This window comes from Podarcis gaigeae, assembly GCF_964106915.1.
Source record: "Podarcis gaigeae genome assembly, chromosome: 2".
Lineage (NCBI taxonomy): Eukaryota > Metazoa > Chordata > Lepidosauria > Squamata > Lacertidae > Podarcis > Podarcis gaigeae.
The window spans coordinates 126,883,468-126,908,264 of NC_139679.1; the positions used below are offsets into that span (position 1 = coordinate 126,883,468).

The following is a 24,797-nucleotide window of genomic DNA, read 5'->3' on the forward strand; positions in this document are numbered from 1 at the left end:
GAAAAACCTTATCACTGCTTGGAATGTGGAAAGAGCTTTCGTCTGAGTGGTGATCTCACTTCCCATCAAAGAATTCATACAGGGGAGAAACCCTATCAGTGCTTGCAATGTGGGAAGAGCTTCAGTCAGAGGCACACTCTCACTTCCCATCAAAGAATTCATACAGGAGAGAAACCCTATCAGTGCCTCAAATGTGGGAAGAACTTCCGGGAGCAGACGAAACTCACTTTGCATCAAAGAACTCATACAGGGGAGAAACCCTATGAATGCTTTGAATGTGGGAAGAAGTTCCGGGAGCGGCCGAAACTCACTTTGCATCAAAGAACTCATACAGGGGAGAAACCCTATCAGTGCTTTGAATGTGGAAAGAGCTTCACTGTTAGCTCCAGTCTCACTTCCCATCACAGAATTCATACAGGGGAGAAACCCTATCAGTGCTTGGAATGTGGAAAGAGCTTCAGTCACAGCCACAATCTGACTTCCCATCGAAGAATTCATACAGGGGAGAAACCCTATCAGTGCTTGGAGTGTGGAAAGAGCTTTAATCACATTCACCATCTGACTTCCCATCGAAGAATTCATACAGGGGAGAAACCCTATCAGTGCTTGAAATGTGGAAAGAGCTTCAATAGCACCTACCATCTCACTCGCCATCAAAGAATTCATACAGAGGGGAAACCAAAAAAGAGAAATAAAACAAAAAATATTAAACAACCCTTACAAAATACAATTGTATAGAAAGGGGAAAAAGGGGGGGGGAATACACTAAAAATACTGTTTATGACCTTTGTATCATATATATCATGTCATTCATCAACACATAGAAAGGCAGGCTCCCCCACTTCTCCTCTGCTTGACCCCCTCTTCTCCCCATATCCCACCCTGAGAAATCCTTCCTTCCTTGCGTTCCTTGCAGGTCCCTCGCACCTCCAACTGTCCTCTTCCTGTGTGTGTCCTCCTAAATTCAAAATAAAGAATCTTAATATAAAAAAATACAAAAAATAGATGATGATGATGTTAATGATAATAATAATAATTTATTTATACCCTTCCCATCTGGCTGGGTTTACCCAGCCACTCTGGGCAGCTTCCAACAAAATATTAAAATACAGTAATCCATCAGATATTAAAAGCTTCCCTAAACAGGGTTGTTGGATTACTGCCTGAGTCCGACACATTTCCTCTGTGCATAAATTCTTCCAGGGAGCAGCGAGTGCTTTCTGTGTGAGATAAAGGAAAAGTTCGCACACTGTTTCTTCTATCTAAACACCACTTACCCCAAACACAGACCTTCACAGAACTCCCCATCAGCAAGCTTCCAGGCAGAGGGACAGTATTTCAATGCAACTAATCCAGCCCAAACACTCTGACACACATGCTGGAAACAGATGTCTAGGTGCTTGGTCCTGGCCTTAAACTGCTCAGATTCTGCCAACTTCAGACAGAGCTGATTGCCTTCCAAAACAGTGACAGGCAAACAACTCTCTCCGCAGATCTCTGGAACCAAACACACATAGAACTCCAGTTCCCTGCAAATCTCAGAAAGCGCACTGAACTCAGCCTCAGTAGATGAGAGCGCTATGAGACTTTGCTTTCGGGAACTCCACCCAAACAAAGAGCTCCCAAATTTTACCACCATACTGGACACGGACTTCCTATCTGCCAGATTCACCCAATCGCTGTCTACCGAGCATGTCAGCTTGATGTTGCAATTGGCTGACAGCTTAAGGCAGAAGTCTTTGGTATCTTGCAAGGTAACGCAGGACCCGTTTAATACCATTCCAGGCTTGCACACTTGGGCTTGAAGCTTCCCGGCTGAGCAGATTAGTAGCAAACGCTATGTCAGGTCTGTTCCACTGGGATAGATACAATAGGCTACCCAGAGCTGACTGGAAGAGTTCAGTATTTTCGAACGCAGCGCGTTCTACTTGCTGATTGTCTTTCACGTAGCTAGTCTCCATGGGTGTCCTAACTACTGCACACTCAGACATTCGGAGCTTCTCAAGCAGTTGCTCAATCTTACCCGTTGTGAGGGAGAACACACCCAGAGACTCCATTGAGCTCATCTCCTCATGCCATTTGCTGGCTTCTTCCTTAGGCAGTTTTTGAACATCCTCAAAAGTTTCAGGTTCACACTGAGCCACACCAACCCACAAACTTGTGGCTTCAAACCTGTCCGGCAGTTTACCCATTGTGGCTCGGGTTGATCTCAGTGTGAGCTCTGGTACCCCCTCTGACCCACTAGGGCCAGTTAGACCATCCCCAGTGTCAGAGAACTCCCCCTCTGACCTGCTGCATCTTTTGAACCTTACAGCTGGACCTGTGGGCAAGGACAGCTCACTCTTTGGCTCAGACTTGACAGTAGCCTTTGGAGGGGTTCTGGGCCGCTCCTGCTCTGGACTCTGTTGCTCTGGACTCTGTTCTTCACCAACAGTATCAGTCCCCTACAGCTGAATTAAACACGCAATTCTGCGTGAACGCAGCAGCCTTCCAACACTCAGCCCAAAAGCGCTGTGGGAGTCTTGTGTCAAAAAGAATGGCAGCCACAGCCTCTTGCAGTGTTCTGTTCTTACGTTCAGCAACACCATTCTGTTGAGGGCTGGGTGGTGGTGTCAACCTGTGGCTGATTCCCTTCGGGAGGAAGAAATTCTGCAGGGCAGACCCAGTAAACTCCGCCCCTCTATCGCTCTGAAAGCTAATCAATTTCGTAGAATATTTCAACTCTGCCAATGTGATCCAATCTTTAATCAGTGCAGCAGCTTCCCCTTTGTGTTTAATCGAAAAAACCGAGGATGTCCTCGAAATATCATCCCAAAGAAGCAAAATGTATTTGGACCCGCCCAGACTCGCTACTGGCATTGGGGCACACAAATCTGCATGGAGTAGCTCAAAGGGCTTGCTTGTCTCTCTGCTAGACCTGGGATATGAGCATGTTTTTACCCTGGATTGCTTACAGGCTCTGCAATCTAAAAACTTATCACATCCCTTTAATTTACACCCCTCTGTACACTGGGGCTTTTTTGACACAATTCCAACAAGAATGTGCCAGTCTTCGATGCCATAAATGAGCGCACCCATCGTGTGGCGGGATGTTTGCGCACTGTGCCTGTGTTACCTCAGGGGGGTCATCATCTGCAATCGGCATCTCAACCACAAACAGCTTATTCTTGCATTCAACACTGAACAGGTGTTTCCCATCCCTGGAACCACAAAAGCCTGAACCTCATGGTCCAGGAATGAAAAGTACAGAGTCCCAGACTGAGTCAGTGGGCATCTGCTTCCATCTGCCAGTGACACAAATCTTCCACTTTGCACAGTCTTGCAGTTCCGAAGAAGTCTAGCAGATGGCACTCAAGTGTGGGTAGCGCCTGTGTCAACAATAAAGGAGAGGCTGGCTTCCGGTCTGGATGCTTTCACTACTGCCATTGAAGCAGCCAGATGATACAGCGACGTCTTCTCTTTACTTTCCCCTCGGTTGGGACCTTTGGAATTTTTCAGATGCCTGGCCACTGTTGAGGAGCTCCTTATCTGCATTCCTTTCTGGCTGACCACTGGCTCCTGAGCCTCTGCAGGGCGATCTCTCACAAGATGTGACATAAACCCACAGCGAAAACAGAGTTTGGAGACAAAGGCTTTTACTGAGTCCTCACTGCTTCTTGCTGCCCCTCCACTCTTTCTTGGGTTGCAGCTTGTGCCTTCTCCCCACCCTCTGGCGTTTTTCCTGTTCATCAATCTCCCACGAATATATTCAGTCGTCAGCTCCGCAGGCGGCATAACTTCCATTGTCAGAACCAGGTTCTCATAACTCCTGTCCAAAGAGCTCAGCAGAGTGGAAGCTTTCAGCTCACCTGGGAAAGTCCCGTCTCTCTAAAACCTCGCAACGTCAGTGGGCGCAGCGAGGGGCGAAGATTGGTGCTTCGCGAGCTCACGAAAGCAGGGCAAGATGACTACCGAAGAACAAATGGCAGCCCTGCAAAATGCAGTGACACAGCTTAACGCGGAAATATTAGCTTCCAGAAAGAGAGGAGACGAAGCAGCCGCTGCCTGCCGAGATCTGCAAACCAGGTTGGAAATGTTGACTAAACAGGGGCTACCGGGAGCCAGACCAGAGGGGATTGGTCTAGGAAAGAGAGGAGGCAGCCTTGTGTCTCATTTCGATGGGAACCTGCAGCAGTATCCTAACTTCAGAGCAGACGTGGTTTTTGCGCTTAAGTTGCTGGAGAAGGACTTTAGAGATGAGCAGGAGAAAGTAGGCTTCATACTAACTCATCTCCATGGTGAAGCTAAAGCGTGGTTGCGCAATCTGTGGAGAGATAATGACCCAGCCCTCCGAAATGCGGATGCCTTCATTAAGGCGATGGATGCTTGTTTTTTATCAGCGGTAGATGTAGATGTCGCCAGAAAGGAGATACATGGATTGAAACAAGGCAGAGCCACTGTAAGGCAATATCACTCCCGCTTTTTTCAATTGGTCAACGCGCTGGGGTGGGGAAAAGATTCAGCTGCCGTCCGGGACCTGTTCTGGGAGGGGTTGAACGGGGCTGTGAAAGACGAAATTGCAAGGGGGGAGAGACCCCAGACCACGCAGGAAGTCGTCCGGAGAGTGCTGGCGATAGGGGTGCGTCTGGAAGAACGCCCTTGGAGCAAAGATGAAGGGCGTTGGGGACGCACGCCAGCTAGAGCACCTCCTTTCTTTCCCAGGGACACAGCGCGCGCTCAATCCACGCCTCCACTGGGAGGAGGAGAGGATCCGATGGAGTTAGGTGGTGCCAAGGCTCAGTCAGCAGCCAGAGCCCTAACACCGGGAGCAGTCAAAGCGAAGCCGCCTAGAGGGAACAGGAAGTGTTACATCTGCGACAGTGCTCAGCACATGGCGAAAGAGTGTCCCCAGAGGCTCCACAAGCACAGTTTGATAGATAGATAGATAGATAAATTTATTGTCATTGTCCGTATATACACAGTATACACGACAACGAAAATCAAACACCCGAGACCGGATTCACATACACATTCGCACGTATCTCCAACACTCTCATCCTATTCAGACATAATCTATTAGAACATAACATAATCCAGAATATAACATAACCTATTAGAAGCATAGCATAACCTAAAACCTATCTCATTCCTTACTACTCACTGCTTGCTCTTTCTTACAACTGGCCCTGAGATCATTATTTAGTGCAATCAGAGCTCTTGGATAGAAACTATTCAGAAGGCGTGTGGTTCGTGTTTTCATTGTCCTGTATCCTCTGCCCGAAGGCAACAGTTCAAAGAGGTTGTGAGCAGGATGGGTGGGATCTCTCAGGATATTGTGTGACTTCTTCAAGCTGCGAGACGTGAAGATCTCATCCAGGGTTGGTAGTTGGAGCCCAATAACATTCTGGGCAATTTTAATTATTCTCTGTAAAGCTTTTTTATCCATTTCAGAGCTGCTCCCATACCACGATAATATACTATAGGTTAAGACACTCTCAATGGTACTGTGATAATAGGACAGAAGTAGGTGCTGAGATAGATTCAATCCCCTGAGCATTCTCAGGAAATACAACCTCCCCTGCACCTTCCTCACAACCATATTAATATTTGCAGTCCATGAGAGGTCCTCAGAGATGTAAATGCCCAGGTATTTAAAACTACCAACCCTCTCCACCTCCTCGCCATTTATGTGCAATGGTAAAAATACACTTTTCTTTCTCCTAAAATCAATTATGAGTTCTTTGGTTTTTTTGGTGTTAAGCATAAGATTATTTTCTTTACACCATTGAATTAACCCCTGTACTTCTTTCCTATAAGCAGCCTCATCATTCTCACTAATGAGCCCCACCACTGTTGTATCATCCGCAAATTTGATGATTGTGTTGGACTTATACAGTGGGGTGCAATCAAATGTGTACAGGGAATAGAGAAAGGGGCTTAACACACACCCCTGAGGGGCTCCTGTGCTTAATACTAGAGTAGAAGAATAGTAAGGTCCCATTCTCACTGTCTGCGGCCTATCGGTCAGGAAATTCCTTACCCACAAACAGATCTTCTGATGTATACCCAAATTGGTCATTTTAAGGAATAACCTGTCTGGTAGAATTGTATTAAAGGCAGAACTGTAGTCCACAAACAACAGCCTTGCGTAGGTTCCCTGTCGTTCTAGATGACTCAGTACAGTATGGACAGCGATGGAAATAGCATCATCAGTAGATCTATTTCTTCTGTATGCAAACTGGAACGGGTCTAGAGTGGATGGAAGACCAGCCTTAATATAATCTAGCACCAATCTCTCAAAGCATTTCATAACGACAGATGTTAGGGCTATTGGTCTGTAGTCATTGAGAGATACCACCACTGACTGTTTAGGGACTGGCACTATAATCGATGTCTTCAGGCAGGTAGGGACAGAACCCTGCAACAGGGATAGATTAAAAATGTCCGTAAATACACCAGCTAATTCTGCAGCACAGTCCCTAATAACTCGTCCCATAATTCCATCCGGTCCAGCTGCCTTCCTAATATTAATGCTCCGAAAAGCACGTTGTACGTCGGAGGTCTGTAATAAAAATGGTTGTTTATCAGTAATAGTTTCTGATGATGTGCTGGTAGCCAATGCTGTAGTGACGGTGGTTCCAGTTCCCACCTCAAAACGACTGAAGAATTGATTCAGCTGATCAGCCAGGTGCGCACTGCTGCTAGCCAGTTCGTTTTTAATATTTTGCCCTGTAATTTGTCACAGGCCTTGCCATACTCGACGAGGGTCGGAGCTCTCAAAATGCTTTTCGATCCTCCGGCAGTACATAGCTTTGGCATCCCTAATGCCCTTTTTCAGTTTGGCTCTAGCTTCTCTATACTGTTGCGCATCGCCAGAGTGAAAAGCAGCATTTCTTGCCTTTAACAGAAGATACACATCCCTGTTTAGCCAGGGCTTGTTGTTAGGAAACACCCGTATTTGTTTGGTGGTAGTAACGACATCAATGCAGCTTTTGACATAGAACAGTACTATTGAAGCATATGTGTCCACATTATTCTCCACAAAAAGTGACCATTCAGTGTTCCGAAAGCAATCTTGAAGTTGCTCGGATGCACCTGCTGGCCACACTCGTATCTCTCTAGTTGATGGTCTAATTCTGCGTACGATAGGTCTATATGATGGTATCATAAGTAAGGATAGGTGGTCTGACTGTCCCAAATTGGGCAAGGGCTTGGTCTTGTATCCATGCATGATGTTACTATATACTCGGTCTAGGGTATTTCCCCCCCTAGTGGGACAATCAACATACTGGTGGAACTTAGGAAGCACAGTCCTTAAATCGGCTCGATTGAAATCACCAGCAACCACAAATGCTCCATCCGGGTGGGCCCGCTGCTGTTTGCTAATAGCAGTTAGCAGGTGACCCATAGCTGTAGTAGTATTTGCATCGGGAGGTATATACACCGCTGTTATTATGACAACATTAAACTCACGTGGCAAATAAAAAGGGCGGCACTTCACCACTAGGTACTCCAAGTCAGGAGAACAATGCGTGTCCATTTGTTTAATGTCCGAGCTCCAGTTGTTATTTATATAAACGCAAATTCCTCCTCCTCTGCTCTTCCCGGATTCGGCGGTTCTATCCGCTCTAATTACTGAGCGTCCTTCTAGCTGCAAAAGTCCCTGTGGAAAGGAGGAATCCAGCCACGTCTCTAAAAGGACCATAACACAGCAGTCCCGGATACTTTTCTGCCGAGAGGTAATAAGTTCCAACTCCTCTACCTTGTTGGGTAAAGATCTAACATTTGATACAAGGAGACTTGGCAATGCAGGCTTGTGAGGATTTTTACTTAGCCTCACTCGTAGTCCGGCCCTACAGCCCCTCTTCTGCTTACGCCCTCTCCGTTTTATTTTCTTTCTGGCCAGGAGAGCAAGGGGAGTATCCCAAGGATATGCAAGATATGGAGGCTCTCTGATAAGCTCAGCTGGAATGTTGTAGGTTGAGACCTCCTGGCTGCAGCCTTCTCTGCCAATACTTAAGAGCTCTTGACGACTATAAATTACTTGTCCCTGAGTGTTCACAGTCCATAGCAGCAATAAGTTCACAGATAAAAATAAAACACAACTCACTGAAAACCAGTCTTCGGAGTGCCGAGCCGCTGCAAGTGCTTGCGCCGCCATGTTGTAGCCTCCTAGTGCAGCCTCAGCAACAGTAAAAGAAGCAGTTCAGCAGGGAGAACCACTGCAGGGAAACGACGGAGTCTGGCTGGAAGCGGAGGCCCTGGGGCCCAGCCAGACGAGTCAGTGAAGCAGTCCCCAGGAATTTTACAGCCCACGGACCCCCTCCCACCCAAACCAGTGGTGCAGCTCACCGCATCACTCCAGCTTCCCAATGGACTCACCATGGAAGTCCCTATCACCATTGACTCTGGCAGCAATGCAGACTTTATAGGAGTGGATTTTCTCAAGCAACATAACGTAGCGCTCCTACCAGCCATGATGCCCCTGAACGTCGTCACGGTAGACGGCAGAGAGCTACTGGGAGGACAAGTGGTGCAGCAAACACCGCCAATGGTGATGCGAATTGGAAATCACCGCGAAGTCATCAGCTTCAACGTCACCCACCTGTCGGACACGCCCATAGTATTGGGCATGAGTTGGCTGGACAGTCACAGCCTGGCATTAGCATGGTACCAGCGTCAATTGACCTTCTGCTTCTCCTACTGCGCAGAACACTGCATCCTCGCTAACCAAGAAGATGAGGGGCACGAGGATGGACCACAGCTACACTTAGGCACCTTGCAAGCGGTACCCAACAAGTACAAAGAGTTTTTGGAGGTCTTCTGCGAGAAGGAAGCGGACAAGCTGCCTCCCCACAGGCCCTATGACTGCAAGATTGACCTCCTGCCGGGGGCGACGCTGCCGACGGGGAAACTGTATTCCATGTCTGAGGATGAACTGCAGGAACTCAGGGAGTTCATAGATCACAACTTGAAGCGGGGATTCATCCGAGAATCCAAAGCAGTGGGGGGCAGTCCTGTGTTCTTCGTGAAGAAAAAAGACACGCCCCAAAAGAGGCTTGTAGTTGATTACCGGGTCATAAATTCGAGGACAAAGCCCACAGCATTCCCCATGCCCAAGATCGACGACCTGCTCGCGACGGTGAGGAAGGGGCGCATCTTCACCAAGTTGGATCTACGAGGGGCGTACAATCTTATACGCATGCGGGAGGGCGACGAGTGGAAAACGGCCATGTTTACACCCCTAGGCACCTATGAATATAGAGTTATGCCGTTTGGCTTACAAAATGGCTCCCACTGTTTTCAAGCCTTTATGCACCACGTCTTAGCGGGACTCCTCTACAAGAAGTGCGTCTGCTTCCTGGACGACATCCTGATCTTCTCGGAATCACAGGAGGCTCACAAGAGGGACGTCAAAGACGTTTTGGAGAGACTAAGGGAGCACAGACTTTACGCCAAACTGGAGAAGTGCCAGTTCGACATGACGGAGGTGGATTTCCTGGGCTACAAGCTGTCCGACAAGGGACTTGCCATGGACAGCGCCAAGGTCCGCTCGGTGTTGGACTGGAAGAGCCCTTGCAATAGGAAGGAGGTCCAGAAATTCATCGGCTTTGCCAACTTTTATCACAAGTTTATCAAGGGATTCGCCATGCAAATGGCGGCCATCACGGACACCCTCAGCTCCAAGAAGAAGAAGTTCATCTGGACAGAGCAGGCGGAGCGGTCCTTTCAGACGCTCAAGCGTCTCTTCGCATCCGAAGAGCAGCTGCTGCACGTGAACCCCAGCAAACCCATGAGGGTTGAAACGGACGCCTCAGACAGAGCCGTGGGGGCAGTCCTGTTGCAGCGAGACCCGCAAGGGGACTGGAGGCCGTGTGCTTTCTACTCCAGGAAACTCAGCAAGTCGGAGCAGAACTACACCATCTGGGACAGGGAGTTGCTGGCCATCCATGCAGCCTTCAAGGCGTGGCGGCACTTCCTCATCGGAGCCAAACACACAGTGCAGGTCCACACGGACCATAAAAACCTGGAGCACTGGCGCACAGCGCGGTTCCTGAACCAGAGACACATCCGCTGGGCGGAGTTCTTTGCGGATTTCGACTTCAGGATAGAATACATCCCAGGAGACAACAACATCATGGCGGATGCGCTATCCAGGAAGCCGCAGTATCTCGAGGAAGAGGCACCGGCGGCGGCCAAGCACATTTTCGCACCGAAAGCGTGGGCATGCGCCTCAGCCACGGTGGACCTGGACGCGGTACGTCGCGCGCTGCAGACGGATCCCTTCGCACGATCCAAGATGGAGGAGGTGCGAAGCGGCACAGCGAAGGACGACGAGTTCCAGATACGCGACGGGCTGCTCATCCGCAAAGGGGCCCTCTACGTGCCTCTACGACCTCCGCGCGAAGGTACTGCAGCAGTTACACGACGCGCCCAGCGCTGGGCACTTTGGCAAGGACAAAACGGTGGAATTAGTAGCCAGAGACTTTTGGTGGCCCAAGATGAGGGGAGAAGTTGCGGATTACGTCACGAGGTGCGACACATGCCAAAGGGCCAAGCCAGTACACAGACCGCCGGTGGGACTGCTGGAACCGCTACAGACCCCGCTCGAACCGTGGGAGAGGGTGGCCCTGGACTTTGTCACAGATCTGCCCAGCTCGCAGGGCAAAACAGCAGTACTCGTGGTCGTGGACATGTTCACCAAGATGGCCCACTTCATTCCGTGCGCGAAAGTGGCCACAGCGGAACAGACCGCCAAGCTGTTCATAGACCACATGTTCAAGGTGCACGGTCTACCACGGTCTATCCTGTCCAACCGGGGGCGCCAGTTCATCTCGAACTTCTGGCAGAAGCTGATGGGCATCCTGAACGTCAAGATCAACCTAGCGTCGGCAAGACACCCGCAGACCAACGGACAAGCGGAGAGGGTCAACGCCATCATGCAGCAGTACCTGAGATGCTACGCGAATCAGCAGCCTTCGACATGGGTGGACTACCTACCGCTGGCCGAGTTCGCCTACAACAACACGAAGCACGTGTCCACGGGGGTGACACTGTTCTTCGTCAACAATGGGCAGCATCCCAGAACCTTCCCGGGATTAGAGAGAGTGGGGGAAGGGGAGCCACAGGGAGCAGAGGCCTTGGCAACGGAGTTACAAGAGGTCCACGAGCAACTCCGAAGGCAGTTAGAACTAGCGAAACACGCCTACAAGATGCAGGCAGACAGACACAGAAGGGTTGGGGAAGACATACAGGTGGGAGACTGGGTCTGGTTGGCAGCCCAGGCAGTACCGACCAGATCGTTAGCTAAGAAGAAGCTCGGACACAAGCAGCTAGGGCCTTACCAAGTCGAGGCACAGATCAATCCAGTGGCCTTCCGGTTGACACTCCCGGAGGGATCCAGAATGCACCCGGTCTTTCATAGATCAGTGCTCACGCCCTACAAGGCACCTCACAGATTTCAGGCGCCAGAGACAGCACCAGGCCCGCTCAGGGAAGCGCCCACGAAGGGGGGGTCGCCGAGGGTGGAGCCACTCAACGAGGCCACAGAGATTTTAGACTCGAGATGGGGGGAGGAAGGGATTGAATATCTCCTTGCCAAGGAAGACACCCCAGCCAGCGCCAACAGGTGGGTACCGGACTATGCAGTGGAGGAGCAATTACTCAAAGACGAATTCCATGCACTTTTCCCGCACAGACCCATGCCGGCAGATTATTTCGATGAATATCTTTTCACACCCACACTCTCAGCCAGCACGTTCCAGGGTTTCTCTTCAGCTGAGGAGACGGCGCCGGAGACTAGCTCCCCGGAGGGATCCCTCTCAGGGTTTGGCACAGGCGGTTCTTATTGGTGGGAAGATCAACCTGAGGTGGGGTGGCGCAGAGAACTGCCGAGCGGGCCCTCGCACGCAGCGTCACCCCAGGCGACAGGGAGAGAGGGGGTCATGGTCGCGTTGGGGGAGGATCCAGGGTTTGAACACACCTCCAGAGAGATGGGAGCTGAGGAGATCGACGTCGACGAGCCCATTGAGGACTGTCCGGATCTAACCGGCTGGCTGCACACCACGGGGGAAGAACTGTATCCTGCACTCACCCCCACAACACTGGAGCACCCAGAACCCACACCAGAAGAGGGGGAAGGGGGCCTTCGAGGGGGGGATGGATGTCAGGGGCTCAGGAGCAGAGGCACAGGAGGGGGAGGAAATGGAGAGCGAGGGAGAAGAATCCGAGGGGAGCGTAGGAGATGACAGTGGCCCGAGGGATTCCATGAGCCTCTCCAGCGAATCGGAAGATTCACAGAAGGGGGCGCCAGTGGCCAGGGGTAGGGGTTTCCCAAGGGGAACGCCCCAGGAGCAAGGGGGCAGCAGGGACTCCCAGAGCAGTAGTTGGAAATCAGGACCAGCTTCCCCACCAGAGCAGAGTGGGGGGGAAGAGTCCCAAGTATCGGGGCCAGTGCATTCCCCACCAGGGAGAGAAGACGAGGCAGAGCTGACCACGCCTCCATCGGAGAGTCGGACAACGGAGGGGAGGTCAGATCCGGCCAGTATCACGGAAGAGGGAAGCAGTGACAGAAGTAGTGTAACGGTTAGGAGAAAGGTCACTGGGTTGGCGCGAGAGGCAAGTTCAAATGTACAGGAGCGCGGGACAGCAGAGAATGAGGATTGGGAACCGGGTCCTAAAGCCCGCCGGAGGCAGGGGGAGGAGCTAAGCGACTCAGCGTCGGAAGAGTCCAGAAAGGGCAATGCCCCAGCGGGCAGGAGGACCCAGAGGAGGAGAGAGCAGCGGAAAAGGTGGAGCAGGGCTAGGATCTTAAACTGGTGTCAGAGGGGAGGAGACTCAGACGGGACTTCGACGATCTAGGGTTTAAGACGTAGAGCTGCGCGCTGCGGCTTTGGAATGGAAACTGAACTTCAATAAAGACTTTTGTACATTACGACAGCCTAGCGTTGGTCCTCTGTGAGCTGGGACCTAGAGGCAGCTCTGACAGGTATGTTGAGCTGACGCAGCTTAGTGAAAATGGCCGGCATCTGCACAATGTGATAACGTACCGATTCCCCTGGGGACAGTCTCTTCTGAAACAGGGAGCGTATCACATGGATCTTGGCCCCAGCTGTTGTGCACTGGTGGACCCGCGTTAAAGCTTGCCAAATTCCGTGACAAGTCAACAAACCGTCAATATGAGGCAATTGCGAAGCCTCCATGGCCATTACAATACGGGACATGGCTTTCTGATCCTTTTTTGCTGCGCCAGCAGCCCTTTCCACTTCGGCCGTATTAGCCCCTGCAGCTGCCGGTACTGGATCGGCTTGGGGGCACTCCCAGAGCTGCTTGCCCATTAACCAGTAACAAATCTGGTGAGACCAGTCGTCCCAATTGTGGCCATTTAGCCTTTCAAAAGGCACGTTGAAAGATTCATGAGATTGCTGCTGCGCCATCTTCCTGGGGCTTTAAGCTTACTGACGCTTTCTGCCAGCCGGTGCTTCAAAGATGCTTCCTGCAGCAAGCTCCGCTTTCGCCAGCGAAATCACGACTGCCTCAGCTTCAGGCAGGAGCTCAGAGCTGGACTTTGCTTCTCACACTCAGCACAAAAGCGTACAGCCAGAACCGCTTGGATTGCTGCCTGAGTCCGGCACGTTTCCTCTGCGCATAAATTCTTCCAGGCAGCAGCAGAGCGAGCAACGAGTGCTTTCCGTGTGAGATAAAGGAAAAGTCCACATGCTGTTTCTTCTATATAAACAGCCTTTATTTACATCAGTAGGTAAAATAACAAACAACTCCACCAGTGCCTGGACACATGCTGTGTGTCTCTCTCTCCCGGACAGAAGTGAAACTGTTTAACACAGACAAAGAACCTGCAGCTTCCCTTTACATAGGAAGCTCCTCCCCAGATGTAGGACATTCAGGAGGTTAATCCTATTACCACCACACTCCACAAGGGCTGCCTTCAGATGTCTTCTAAAAGTCTGGTAGTTGTTTTTTTCTTTGACATCTGCTGGGAGGGGGTTCCACAGGGCAGGCGCCACTACCGAGAAGGCCACTATCGAAAAGGAAACTCCCATCTCCGTCTGAAAATCATCTGTAGCAACAATTATTCATAATTTGCACTCCAGAATAAACCCAGCTATATTTAGTATCCAGGCTTTTTCCTCCTCTTCACCAAGATGACACTTTCCCTACATTTCCCTCTTAACCAAATCTTAACCAACTCAGACAATGCAATATGACTATTATAAGGATCGTCTAATAATCCAAATTAGTATTTCTCCAGCTTCTAGGCCCAGTTTCTATAAAGCCTTTGAAAAACTGTTGCAACAAATCTCAGCCAAGTCACAATGGAAAATTATGGTCTCTTATAATGTTGATCCAATCCTGCTTCCTCTTCTTTCTTCTTTTCCTAACCTTTGGACATTTTAATCCACTGGTGATGGGGAAGAAGGCATCTTAATTCCCGTTCCTCAAACGAGATCATAGCTTGCCTTGTTCACCGTTTCCGGAGTTGCTTTGCATTCTCTGCCTCTCATTCCCACACCAGCTCAGCCCAACCTCCTCTTTACCTGGGGCTCTTTCTGTCTCCTCCTGCTCTTCCCTCGCCTGCTCAACACAACCTTCTGCCTCTCCCACCGACTCCACTCCAATGACTCCCAGCTTATGACCCACACATTCCCCTCCGTCTCTTTTTCTGGGTCTTCAATGCCAAGGCGCTGCAGAAGCTTCTTTGGAGTGGATGCATCTGGTTCCCAATAAATTACGCAGAGGCAAAGTTCATTGGCAAAAGAAGGTTTCTCAGCTTTTTCAAGGGATCCTTATTAAACTTGGGAATGTCTGCATGTGATCCCATCTCTACAGCTGATGAGAGAGAAGGTGGGCTGGAGCCTGAAAGGCGAAAGCATTGGCCTCGAACGCAGGTCTCAGGAACGCTTTCCCCCATGGAGACCTGGGACCCCTTCTCCTTCTGAAGGGACCTCCGAGGAGGAAGCCAGGGCAGATCAGTCCCTGGACCGTGGAGGCGATTCCAAGTGCTCTACATTTCCTAAAGTCCACAATAATCTCTTTTGTTTTCTTTCAGCTAAGGAGGAAGTTGTTTTTCCTGCACCCCTCCCCCAACTGCTCAACATCCTTCCTATAGGCCGCCTCCCCCTCTCCAGCCGTGATTAAACCAACCACCGTTGTATCATCTGCAAACTTATTGATCTTATTACTGGGGTATTTGGGGGCACAGTCAGCTGTATAGAGCGTATATAAAAGTGGGCTCAACACGCACCCCTGTGGCACCCCCATATTCATGAGATCCACAGAGACGTGAGAATCCATCCTGACCCGTTGGGAACGGTTTGATAGAAAATTTAATATCCACCTGCACTAACACGGTGGAAGTCCCAGGTCTAATAGTTTAGGCACCAATCTATGTGGAAGAATAGTATTAAATGCAGAACTAAAGTCTACAAATAAAAATCTTGCATAGTTCCCTTTCTTCTCCAAATGATTCAAGACAGCATGTAAAGCCATTGCCACAGCATCCTCCATGGATCTCTTTGCCTCGTACGCAAACTGGTAAGGGTCAAGTCCTACTGGCAGACAAGATATGATACAGTTCCTCGCCAGTTTTTCGAAACATTTCATTATAATGGGTGTCAATGCCACAGGGCGAAAATCATTCAGACTGTCTATCTTTGGGTTTTTTGGCAGGGGTATAATGTTTCCAGATTTCAGACAGGGTGGAACGGCGGCTTGGGCCAGAGTCTGGTTAAAGATCTTCATAAAGATGCCTGCCAGTTGGTCCGAACAATCTCTTAGCACCCTGCCAGCCACCCCATCCGGGCCCATAGCCTTCCTCGTGTTTACCGCCTTTCATATTCGCCTCGCTTCTCCCTCTTCCACCCTGACAGCATTTCCTGTAGGTAGTGAGGCCAATAGCTCTGACATCCCTGTTGGAGCCACTGTTGGTGTCACCTCAAATTGGGCAAAGAAGGTCTTCAACTCTCCCACCAAGGAAGCCGTACTCTCTACCACTGATGTATTTCTCGATTTAGAACCAGTCAGATGTTGAACTCCCTGCCACATTTGTCTAGTATCATGTTTTCTCAGATGGTCCTCAATTTTTCCTCTGTACTCCGCTTTTGCCTTCCTGATACCCCTCTTCAAGTTCGCTCTTTCTATACCATACGGTCCCCGGTCCCCAGTTCTAAAAGCAGAGTTTCTGGCCTTCAAGAATCTCCTAACCTCTCCCGTCATCCAGGGCTTCCTATTCGGATACAACTTAACATATCTTTCCCTGGTGCATTTCCTGTGCCGAATCTAAGACCGTTGATGTAGAAGTTTCTAGATCTTGCTGGTCGAACATATTCCAATCGGTCTCCTGGAAACAGTCCTGCAACTGCTGAGAGGCTCCCTCAGGCCACACCGTAACCATCCGTGTTTGTAGCTGGCCTTGTTTCCTGAGGGGTGTGTACACTGGTGTCAGAAGCAGGGACACATGATCTGAGCCACCGAGGTGCGCCTCATATTCCCATCCAATGTTCGTATACACCTTGTCAAGAGTACTTTCTCCCCTTATTGCACACTCAATGTGCTGATGGGATTTAGGGAGTGCTGCCCTCACATCTGTGTGAGTGAAGTCCCTCACTATAATCCGCACTGCCTCCAGGGATCTGCTCAATTTAGCATTGATGTTTTCATGCATACTGTCAGGACTGCCGCTAGGTCCCAGCTCACAGAGGACCAACGCCCAGTGGATATTATATACAAAAGTCTTTATTGAAGTTTAGTTTCCATTTCCAAGCTCTGGGCGCGCAGGCCCACGTCTTAACGCTAGACCGGCTAAGTCCCCTCTGACTCACTGCTCCACCCACACCAGTTTAAGATTCTAGCCCGGCTCCACCTCTTGCGCTGCTCTTTCCTGCGTTGGGTCCTTCTGCCCTCTGGGGTTCCCTCCTTCCTGGACTCCTCTGACGCGGAGCCTCCTGAGTCTTGCCCCTCCCTCCGGCGGGCTTTAGGACCTGGCTCCCTTCCCGGGCTCCCCGCTGTGCCGCGCTCCTGTACATTTGAACTTGGCGCGCGCGCCCAGCCGGTGACTTTCCTTCTGACCGTTTCCCCGCTTCCTGATGTGGGTGTTGCCAAACCTGACTCCTCTCCTCCCTCTGGTGGTGAGGACACTGGTCCCGACTCCTGGGACTCCCCCTCCCCACTGCGCTCTGGTGGAGACGCTGGCCCTGATCTCCAGCTGCTGTTCAGGGACTCCCCGCTGGCCCCTCCCTCTTGAGGTTTCTCCCTTGGAATCTCCCTTGCTCTGGCCACCGGCGCTCCCTTCTGTGAGTCCTCCGATTCGCTAGAGAGGCTTGTGGAATAACTCTGGCCACTGTCACTGCCTGCGCCCCCCTCGTACTCCTCCTCCTCACTCTCCATTTGCTCCCCCTCCTGTGTCTCTCCTTCTGAACCCCTGACATCCATCCCCCCCTCGAAGCCCCCCCTTCCCCCCTCCCCCTCTTCCGGTGCGGGTTCCGGGTGCTCCATTGTTGTAGGGGTGAGTCCAGGATACAGCTCGTCCCCTGAGGCTTGCAACCATCGAGATAAGTCCGGGAAGTCCCCCATGGGCTCGTCGACGACGACCTCCTCCGCTTCCATCTCCTGCGAGGTGTGCTCGAAATCTGCGCTCGACCCCAAATCACCCAAGAGCCCTCCTCCCCCTGTTGCTTGATGGGGGTCCACCTCCCAGGGCCCCTTCGGCATGTCTCTGCGCCAGCCCACTTCGGGTTGGTCCTCCCACCAATAAGATCCCCCCGTGCCAAAACCTGAAAGTGATCCCTCCGGAGAGCTGCCTCCCGGAGCCGAGTCCTCAGCTGACGAGAAACCCCGGAAAGTGCTGGCCGAGAGTGTGGGTGTGAACAAACAATCCTCGAAAAAGCCCGCCGGCATAGGCTTGTGCGGGAAAAGTGTGTGGAATTCTTCCTTGAGCAACTGCTCTTCCACTGCGTAATCCGGCACCCACCTGTTGGCGCTGGCCGGGGTGTCCTCTGTGGCGAGAAGATATTCAATCCCGTCCTCCCCCCACCTTGAGTCTAAAATCTCAGTGGCTTCATTAAGTGGCTCCCCTTTCGGCGACCCCCCTTTTTTGGGCGCTTCTCTGAGCGGGTCTGGCGCCTTCCCCGGTGCTTGAAACCTGTGGGGCTCTCTGTAGGGCGTGAGCACTGATCTATGAAAGACCGGGTGCATTCTGGAACCCTCCGGGAGTGTCAACCGGAAGGCCACTGGGTTGATCTGTGCCTCTACTTGGTAAGGCCCTAGCTGCTTGTGCCCTAGTTTCTTCTTGGCTAACGATCTGGCTGGAACTGCTTGTGCTGCCAACCAGACCCAGTCTCCCACCTGGATGTCCTCCCCAACCCTCCTGTGTCGATCTGCCTGCACTTTGTAAGCCTGTTTTGCCAACTCTAACTGCCTCCTGAGCTGCTCGTGGATCTCCTGCAACTCCGCTGCCACTTCCTCTGCTCCCTGTGGCTCCCCCTCCCGCACTGTGTCCAGACCCGGGAAAATTCTGGGATGCCTCCCGTAGTTGGCGAAAAATGGGGTCACCCCCGTGGACCCGTGCTTCGTGTTGTTGTAGGCAAACTCGGCCAACGGTAGATAGTCCACCCAGGTCGATGGCTGCTGGTTCGCGTAGCATCTCAGGTACTGCTGCATGATGGCGTTGACCCTTTCCGCCTGCCCGTTAGTTTGCGGGTGTCTCGCCCAAGCCAGGCTGACCTTGACGTTCAGGAATCCCATCAGCTTTTGCCAGAAGTTGGAGATGAACTGGCGCCCCCGGTCGGACAAAATAGACCGTGGTAGGCCGTGCACCTTGAACACGTGGTCTATGAACATCTTAGCAGTCTGCTCGGCCGTGGCCACCTTCGCGCACGGAATGAAGTGGGCCATCTTGGTGAACAGGTCCACTACCACGAGCACTGCCGTCTTGCCCCTTGAGCTGGGTAGATCTGTGACAAAGTCCAGGGCCACCCTCTCCCACGGTACGAACGGTGTCTGTAGCGGTTCCAACAGGCCCGCCGGCGGCTGGTGCACAGGCTTAGCCCTTTGGCAGGTGTCGCACCTATTGACATAGTCCGCGACATCCCCCCGCATCTTAGGCCACCAAAAGTCTCTGGCTACTAAGTCCACCGTCTTCTCCTTGCCGAAGTGCCCCGCGCTGGGCGCGTCGTGCAGCTGTTGCAGGACCTTCGCGCGGAGGCTGTCTCCTGGTACGTAGAGGACTCCCTTGCGTAGGAGCAGGCCGTCGCGCACTTGGAATTCGTCGCCCCTCGCCTTGCCACTGCACACCTCCTCCATCTTGGCTCGGGCGAACGAGTCCGTTTGCAGCGCGCGGCGCACCGCGTCCAGGTCCACCGTGGCTGACGCGCATGCCCACGCCTGTGGTGTGAAAATGTGCTTGGCCGCCGCCGGTGCCTCTGCCTCCAGATACTGCGGTTTTCTGGACAGCGCGTCCGCCAAGACGTTGCTGTTTCCTGGGATGTACTCAATTCTGAAGTCGAAATCTGCAAAGAACTCCGCCCAGCGGATGTGTCGCTGGTTCAGGAACCTCGCCGTGCGCCAGTACTCCAAGTTCTTATGGTCTGTGCGGACCTGCACCGTGTGCTTGGCTCCGACGAGGAAGTGCCGCCACGCCTTGAAGGCTGCATGTATGGCCAGCAACTCCCTGTCCCAAATGGTGTAGTTCTGCTCCGCTTTGCTGAGTTTTCTGGAGTAGAAAGCGCACGGCTTCCAGTCCCCCTGGTGGTCTTGCTGCAACAGAACGGCTCCCACGGCCCTGTCTGAGGCGTCCGTCTCCACTCTCATGGGCCTGCTGGGATTTACGTGCAGTAGGTTCTCTTCGGAAGCGAAGAGCTGCTTGAGCTTCTGAAAGGACTGCTCTGCCTGCTCCGTCCAGATGAACCTCTTCTTCTTGGAACTGAGGGTGTCGGTGATGGCCGCTGTCTGCATGGCGAAACCCTTGATGAACTTGCGATAAAAGTTGGCAAAACCGACAAACCTCTGTACTTCCTTCCTATTGCGTGGGCTCTTCCAATCCAGTACTGCACGTACCTTGGCACCGTCCATAGCCAGTCCCTTGTCGGACAGTTTGTAGCCCAAGAAATCCACCTCCGTCTTGTCGAACTGGCACTTCTCCAGCTTGGCGTACAGCCTGTGCTCCCGCAGCCTCTGCAGAACTTCCCTAACATCTCTCTCGTGAGCCTCCGGCGATTCCGAGAAGATTAGGATGTCATCCAGGAAGCAGACGCACTTCTTGTAGAGGAGACCCGCCAAGACATGATGCATGAAGGCTTGAAAGCAGTGAGAACCATTTTTTAATCCAAAAGGCATAACTCTGTATTCATAAGTGCCCAGCGGCGTAAACATGGTTGTTTTCCACTCGTCGCCTTCCCGTACGTGAATGAGATTGTACGCTCCGCGCAGATCCAACTTGGTAAAGATGCGACCCTTCCTCACCGTCGCCAGCAGGTCATCGATCTTGGGCATAGGGAAGGCTGAGGGCTTGGTCTTGAGGTTCAAGAAGCGGAAATCAACGACCAGCCTCTTTTGGGGCGTGTCCCGCTTCTTTACAAAGAACACTGGACTGCCTCCTGCCGCCTTGGACTCCCGGATGAATCCCCGCTTCAGGTTATGATCTATGAACTCCCTGAGCTCTTGCAATTCATCCTCAGACATGGAGTACAGTTTCCCCGTCGGGAGCGTCGCCCCGGGCAGGAGGTCGATCTTGCAGTCGTAGGGTCTGTGGGGTGGCAGCTTATCCGCCTCTTTCTCGCAGAAGACCTCCAAAAACTCCTTGTATTTGTTAGGCACCGCTTGCAACATGCCCAAGTTCAGCTGTGGTCCATCCTCGTGCCCCTCATCTTCCAAGTCCGCCAGGATGCAGTGTTCTGCGCAGTAAGAGGAGCCGAAGGTCAGTTGCCGCTGGTACCAAGCTAATGCTGGGCTGTGCCTATCCAGCCAACTCATTCCCAACACTATGGGCGTGTCTGACAGAAGACGTTGAAGCTGATGACCTCACGGTGGTTTCCAATGCGCATCACCATTGGCGGCGTCTGCTGTAGCACTTGCCCTCCCAGTAGCTCCCTGCCGTCCACTGTGACGACTTTCAGAGGTACCGCCGCTTGCAGAAGGGCTATGCCATGTTGCTGGAGGAACTGCATGTCTATAAAATCTGCATTGCTCCCCGAGTCGATGGTGATGGGAATTTCCACAAGTAGCCCATTGGGGAGCTGAAGGGATGCGGTGAGCTGCACTACTGGTTTGGGTGGGAGGGGGTCGGTGGGCTGTAAGATCCCTGGGGATTGCTTCACTGACTTGTCTGGCTGGTCCCCAGAGACGCCATCTCCAGCCAGACAGTGGAGTTTTCCTGCTGCGACTCCCTCTGCTGAATTGCGTCTGTTACTGTCGCTGCGGCTGCAGTATGCTTGTGAAACCGCTGGGGACACTCTTTTGCCATATGCTGAGCACTGTCGCAGATGTAGCACTTCCTGGTTCCTCTAGGAGGCTTCATCTTGACTGCTCCCGGAGTTAGGGCTCCGACTGTGGAGTGAGCCTTAGCACCACCTATCTCCATCGGCTCCTCTCCCCCTCCCAGCGGAGGCATGGATCGAGCGCGCGCCGCCTCCTTGGGGAAGGGAGGCAGTCCTCTCGCTGGCGTGTGTCCCAAATGCCCTTCCTCCCTGCCCCAAGGGCGTCCTTCCAACCGAACCCCAATGGAGAGTGCCCGTTCCACCACTTCCTTGGTGGTTTGGGGTCTTCCCCCCCTTGCGATCTCGTCTTTCACAGCTCCGCTCAACCCCTCCCAGAACAGGTCTCTGACGGCAGGCGATTCTTTCTCCCAGGCTAGTACATTCACCAATCCGAAAAAACGTGAATGATATTGCCTCACAGTGGCTTTACCTTGTCTTAGTCCGTGAATCTCCCTCCTAGCGATATCCACATCAATCTCAGATAAAAAACACGCATCCATCACTTTAATGAAGGCAGTCGCATTTTGGAGGGCTGGATCCTTGTCTCTCCATAGATTGCGCAGCCACGATTTTGCCTCCCCCCGTAAATGCGAAATAATAAATCCCACTCTCTCTTCCTCATTTTTAAAGTCTTTGTCAAGCAGCTGCAATGCATAAATCACATCTGCTCTGAAGTTAGGATACTCCTGCAGGTCCCCATTGAAGTGAGATACCAGGCTCCCTCCTCTGTTTCCCAGCCCAATCCCTTCTGGTCTGGTGGCGGGTAGCCTCTGTGTACTTAGCACTTCTAACCTGGTTCGCAGATCCTGGCAGGCAGCAGCTGCTTCCTGTTCTTTCTTTCTGGAAGCCGCAATTTCTGCAGTCAACTGCGTCACTGCGTTTTGCAAACTCGCTATCCTCTCTTCGGTAGTCATTTCCCTGTTTTTCGTGAGCTTGCGAAGCACCAATCTTCACCCCTCGCTGCTTTCCCGCACTCCACGAGGTTGCAAAATTGGTGAAAGTGGTGAGGGGACTTACTGTCAGGACTGCCGCTAGGTCCCAGCTCACAGAGGACCAACGCCCAGTGGATATTATATACAAAAGTCTTTATTGAAGTTTAGTTTCCATTTCCAAGCTCTGGGCGCGCAGGCCCACGTCTTAACGCTAGACCGGCTAAGTCCCCTCTGACTCACTGCTCCACCCACACCAGTTTAAGATTCTAGCCCGGCTCCACCTCTTGCGCTGCTCTTTCCTGCGTTGGGTCCTTCTGCCCTCTGGGGTTCCCTCCTTCCTGGACTCCTCTGACGCGGAGCCTCCTGAGTCTTGCCCCTCCCTCCGGCGGGCTTTAGGACCTGGCTCCCTTCCCGGGCTCCCCGCTGTGCCGCGCTCCTGTACATTTGAACTTGGCGCGCGCGCCCAGCCGGTGACTTTCCTTCTGACCGTTTCCCCGCTTCCTGATGTGGGTGTTGCCAAACCTGACTCCTCTCCTCCCTCTGGTGGTGAGGACACTGGTCCCGACTCCTGGGACTCCCCCTCCCCACTGCGCTCTGGTGGAGACGCTGGCCCTGATCTCCAGCTGCTGTTCAGGGACTCCCCGCTGGCCCCTCCCTCTTGAGGTTTCTCCCTTGGAATCTCCCTTGCTCTGGCCACCGGCGCTCCCTTCTGTGAGTCCTCCGATTCGCTAGAGAGGCTTGTGGAATAACTCTGGCCACTGTCACTGCCTGCGCCCCCCTCGTACTCCTCCTCCTCACTCTCCATTTGCTCCCCCTCCTGTGTCTCTCCTTCTGAACCCCTGACACATACTACTCATGGCCCTGCAGGCATTTGCAGAAGGTGCTAGAGAAGAAAGCTGCAGAGATAGTGCGCACCCTGGAAATGATCCCTTTCAGCTTCTGCCTTCTGGAAGAAGGTACAGGGATATAAAGACTAGGACTAGCCACCTGAGAAACAATTTCTATCCAAATGCGATTTTGGTTTTAAATACAGTGTAAGGTAGTCTCTATGGGAGTATATTGTATTTAATTATGGGGTATCAGAGTTTTGGGGGGCTAACCAGCCTGGGATAGCAGGCTTGTTGGTTTTTGAATGTCTGATGTACATTTTTTCAATTTCGTTGTTCTGTATGGGACAATGACAATAAAGAATATTGTATTGTATCGAGACTCATCTGGAAAGTGCTATATCATGTTCCTTTCCCCACTTGCCAGGAGCCTGAGCTCCATTTGGGGTTCCTCCTTCCACACCCCAATGTTCCTCCAAGGTGTTATGGCTGAAATCTGGGTGCGAGGCTGCTCTGCCACCCAGCTCATCGGACTAAGTCCGTGGGTCCCTGCGGAGGAAAATGAGCTCAGCCGGAGACAGGAGCAAACTGCAGAAGATCCAAGTTTATTGCGCAACAGGTTCAAGGCGAGATTGAACAGTGAGAAAGGGGTGACATGAGTTTTTGAAACTCCCTCCATGTCCCAGAATACAGTGCAAAACACATCATGAATACATCACAGAAAGGTGGGGTTACACAGATCAGCACTTCAGGAAGGTGGGGGGGTTACACAGATTAACATATGGAGGAGGGAGGGGGGAATATGCAGAGCTGGAGATATGCACAGATAAACACTTCCTGGGGATGAGAAAACAATGGTCCCAAATATGCATAGTCTGCCACCTGACATTGTCTGGAGGAAAGGCTGATCAGAGCAATTTGAAAGGATTAGGGTCTTGACACCTTGCTTGAGGGATTATGCTGGACAGGGGAGGTGTGATGGAGTCCTAGAGTAATTGAGCAAACTGGCACGCTGATTTTCTATGAATTTTATAGATTTTAGTCCCTTTTGACATTGACAATTGGAAATAAATTGATATATTGTAGCGAAGAAGAAGGTGAAGAAGACATGCCCCCCCCTTCCGTAACAGTCCCCCATTCGGAGATAGATTTGCATTAAAGTTCTGTAAGAACTTGCAGATCTTTTCTCCGCACCCTAAATCTCGGTGAAGGTAGGGGTGCCGTGTGAGTGGGAATAGGCCCTAATGGAAAAGGAGGTGGGTTGAGCAGGGCAACAAAGGAGGGAGCAACACGGACCAATACAATGTATGTTTATGTTATATAGATATGCACTAAATAATAACTTTGTATCTATCGTACTAGATGTGTGGGTTTGTGCAAACCTGAAGGGGACTTGCAAATCATGCCTCTTAAGGCCATTTGCAAGTATAGTAGTGCAGATAGCTGGATATAGGACATCGCATAAAAGGACACCTGTTGTATTTTGTTCAATAGTGGTCTATGCTTTACATTTAGCAGGAAGGTCCACTACTGACTGGAAAAAAAATGCAGTTTGCTTTGTCCCTCGCCAT

General features: G+C 51.7%; 1 protein-coding gene and 1 long non-coding RNA gene across 2 annotated transcripts in view; one reads left to right on the forward strand and one right to left on the reverse strand.

The window, feature by feature from the left end:
• LOC310837206 (uncharacterized protein) overlaps positions 1-24,797 on the forward strand; it is a 314,413-nt gene that overhangs the window by 224,967 nt on the left and 64,649 nt on the right. The window lies entirely within an intron of this gene.
• Positions 1,149-23,603, reverse strand: LOC310838121. Its single transcript, XR_014560697.1, has 3 exons — positions 23,250-23,603; positions 13,601-16,661; positions 1,149-1,163 (listed from the first exon to the last, which is right to left on the reverse strand). It is a non-coding gene; the product is annotated as an uncharacterized lncRNA (long non-coding RNA).